Raw genomic sequence first — 4151 nt, 5'->3', positions numbered from 1 at the left:
TAGATTATCAGCAACTACATCACCTCTGCTTCACTGATGACATCGTTCTCATAACACCAAACATAAGCAAAGCAACACAAATGCTGGCCGACTTCAACCGCGAGTGTGGAAAGGTCGGACTGCAGCTTTATCTCAGCAAAATAATGTTCATGAAAAACGAACTAGTCCCTGACATTCCATTTGCTCTCAATGGAATGAACATCTCCAAAAGCAGCAGCATGTGAATCTGGGTCGAGAACACAGCTTGAGGAATGACTTGGCACCAGAACTGCGCAGGAGGAAGTAAGCAATGTGGAACGCATTCAAGAGCATGGAAAAAGTGGTTAAGAGGACGAAGACCCTACGGCCCCAGGCACATCTTTTCAACTCCACCATTCTTCCTGCACTAACATATGCCTCATACACTTGGGTCCTACGAAGACAGGATGAGAACGCTGTTCAGGTATCCCAAAGAGGAATTGAAAGAGCTATGCTTGGAGTATCACATTTCACTAAAGTAACAAAAGGAGTCTGGTGTTCCGACCTTCTTCTACTGTCAAGAATCAGGGACTCTGTCTGGTTTGCCAAGGTGTCAAAAATCAGATGAGCTGGAGACGTAATACGATTCAGAGATGACCACTGGACTAGATATGTTACCACTAGATTGCACAAACATCAAAAGACCTTGTGGCCTCCCACCAAAGACATGGTCTGACTTCTTTGTCAAAACCCTGAATGAACGGTTTGAGGCTCTTCGTGTTCCTGGAGTGAGCAGATATCAATGGGCTACAGCAGCATGTGACAGGGATGAATGGAGATGTTACTGGAGCCCGCTAAAGCATATCAAAGATCAATGGGATGGTAAGTGATACAAGTGATCATGGTACTGTAAAACCTATGATATATAAGATAATTGTTAGATGCTCACATATACGTATAAATATAATTCTGGGTCTTAATTTTAACCCACTAATCTTTTGTGAGGTTTTGTCCCCAAACCATTTTTTAATTACTATATTTGTACTACATTCTCAAGTCAATTTTTATGATGCAACCTCTTTATTCTTCTTGCTTTCAGAACTACTTAGTCCAAACAGAAACTTTACCTTTTCATTTTTTTTTTTTGCTGCTTTAATTTTTATTTACCCTGGAAAATAGCAGAGTTCTTCTGCCACTCAATGTCATCTTTTCTCAGAAATGGAAAAGTTGGGCTAAGGTCATTAAAGCAGTTATAGTTATTAGCAAATTAATAAATTGGGAATATGTATAATTTTTTCCTGCTGAAAAGGCATTATTTAATAATTTCTTTTCATTGATGAGAATGAAGATTCTATGAGTTCGGTTTTGGATTTCTGATATTTTAGTACAGTTAAGAGTCTAGATGAATTTCTGTAAGAATCTGCTGTGGGTGCCAAAATGGGTTAGGAGACCTCTTGGATCATAGTCTTTAGGAGCAGAGGGTCTGTTTCCTGAGCAGCAGCTCCGGATCTTATCTGGGCCTACGGCATGCCAGTACCACCCCCTTCCCATGATCGCCTATGAGCCACAACATTGCAAAGTACCTACCTCTGGGTGGAAGTTTTAGGGGGTGGCTCTTGCCACGTGGATGATGCCACCGCCGCCATTTTCCATGCAGAAAACCAGGGTGGAGAGGGAAAATCCCTCCCCGGGCGGCACACAGTCATAGTCAGCTCACAGTCTAGATGCATTCTGTAAGAAGCCTCTCTGGGTGCCAAAATGGGTTAGGAGACCTCTTGGATCATAGTCTTTAAGAGCAGAGGGTCTCTACCTTTTCATTTTAGAAAAGAAACTAACAAAACTATTTTCAGTTTCCTTGAAAATTGTCATTGCTCTTTGAAGTAGCCAATTCAACTCTTCCATTTTGGGATTGATTCAAGATTGTTTTGATATTGAGTTTTATGAGATTTTTATATATTTTAGCTATCAACTCCTTACCTGTATGATTCACACACTTTTAATAAAGTTTAGTATTCTTTTTTTCACAAAACCACTCAGACTCTATCCTCTCTCTATCACTCTTCCAAAGGAAGAGAAGAACGGCCATCAATGGTCAAAGGCAGTTGCAGAAGCAGCACCTAGACTCGGCTTCACGCTCAGGAGAGAATACTCTGACTCCTTCTCATGGTTTCGGTGCTGTGCATGATCAGAGAAACTTCTCTAGTAACAAACTATAAAAGTGATCCATAAAAATAAAGTATTAGAGGGTGCAAAAAAGTACAGTAGAAAAGACATCTATACCTGTATGTTCTTTGTAGCACTGTTCATAATAGCCAGAATCTGGAAACAACCCAAGTGCCAAAGAACAGATGACTGATTAAAGAAACGTTGGTATATCTACACAATGGAATACTACGCAGCTGTTAGAAAAGATTACTGTCACTGTCACTGCTATCCCGTTGCTCATCGATTTGTTCGAGCGGGCACCAGTAATGTCTCTCATTGAGAGACTTATTGTTACTGTTTTTGGCATATCCAGTACGCACGGATAGCTTGCCAGGCTCTGCCGCGCGGGCTGAATACTCTTGGTAGCTTGCCGGGCTCTCCGAGAGGGACAGAGGAATCAAACTCGGGTCAGCCGCGTGAAAGGCGAATGACCAACCACTGTGCTATCGCTCCAGAAAAGATTAAGTCATGAAATTTGCTTATGAGTGGATGGTCATGGTGAGTATCATTTTTTTTTATTGTTTATGAAATTATGTATTTTACACTTGTTAGTTTATTATCTAGGCCAGTCCTGAAAAAGATTTTAAAGTAGGTTAGGCTTCCATTAGGTCTTATTTTCTGCCATTACCCAACTTGCTTTTGATTCTGAGTTGGCCCTCGCAACTCTCACTACTGGTCACTCAAGGAAGGGGCAGAATACCGGAGAAATTTCATGAGTTGTCAATCTCTTGTTTTATAAATCCTCCATATGCTGCAAGTTGTTAATGGAGAAACAATAGCTACCTACAGTCCACTTCACTAAATCCCCCTAATGTATTATTAATATTATTTTATACCACTGTAGCACTGTGATTCCATTGTTCATCGATTTGCTTGAGAGGGTACCAGTAATGTCTTCATTGAGAGACTTCATACTGTTTTTTTAAAATTTTGTTATTTTTAAAAAATTTTTATTAGTGAATCACCATGAGCTAGTTGCAAACTTGTGGACATTCATATTTGCATTTCATTTATATATCTCCACCAGTGCCCATTCTCCTCCACCAATGTTTTCAGTATCCCTCCCACCAACCCCACCCCAACCCCCAACCCACAACCTGCCTCTGAAGCAGGGCATCCCTTTTGTTTTCTCTCTTATTGGATGTTGTACTTTGCAATAGAGGTATCGAGTATCCACCATGTTCGGTCTGTAGTATACTTTTGGTACACAGCTTTCAATCCGAGTGGGTCCTCCCAACATTCTCTACTAGGAGTTCCCTTCTCTATCTCTGCTGTCTTATCCCCCAGCATGTGAGGCCAGTTTCTAAGCTGTGTGGCAGTCCTCCTAGTTCTTATCACTACTACTCTTGGGTGTTGGTGTCCCGTTCTGCTACTTTATATTCCACATACGAATATGATCTTTCTATGTCTCTCTCTCTCTTTCTGACTCATTTCACTCAACATGATGCTTTCCATGTTGATTCACTTATATGCAAATTTCATGACTTAGTCTTTTCTAACAGCTGCATAGTATTCCATTATGTAGATGTACCAAAGATTTTTTAACCATTCATCTGTTTTTGAGCACTCCGTTTTTTCCAGATTTTGGTTCTTGTAAACAGTGCTGCAATGAACATACAAATGCAAATGTCATTTCTACTATACCTTTTTGCTTCTCCGGGATATATTCCCAGGAGTGGTATTGCTGAGTCAAATGGGAGCTCAATTTCTAATTTTTTGAGAAGTGTCCATACTGTTTTCCAAAAGGGCTGAACCAGTTGACATGCCCACCACCAGTGAAGGAGAATCCTATCCCCACATCCATGCCAACACCAGTTGCTTTTGTTTTTTGGATGTGGGCCAGTGTCTGTGGTGTGAGATGATATCCCATTATTGTTTTGATTTGTATCCCCTGATGATTAGTGATGTAGAGCATTTTCTCATGTGCCTCACAGTCATTCGAATTTCTTCTTTGGGAATGTTTCTGTTCATTTCATAAGCCCATTTTT

At 40.6% G+C, this 4151-nt stretch overlaps 1 non-coding gene across 1 annotated transcript; it reads right to left on the bottom strand.

Annotated features, from left to right (window-relative positions):
* Positions 1-1986: 1986 nt before the first annotated feature.
* On the bottom strand, positions 1987-2199 carry LOC129406139 (small nucleolar RNA U3). Its single transcript, XR_008630813.1, has one exon. It is a non-coding gene; the product is annotated as a small nucleolar RNA U3 (small nucleolar RNA).
* Between the last annotated feature and the right edge of the window lie 1952 nt (positions 2200-4151).

This window comes from Sorex araneus, chromosome 6 (genome assembly GCF_027595985.1).
Source record: "Sorex araneus isolate mSorAra2 chromosome 6, mSorAra2.pri, whole genome shotgun sequence".
Classification (NCBI taxonomy): domain Eukaryota; kingdom Metazoa; phylum Chordata; class Mammalia; order Eulipotyphla; family Soricidae; genus Sorex; species Sorex araneus.
This window is presented reverse-complemented; position numbering and strand designations above follow the sequence as displayed.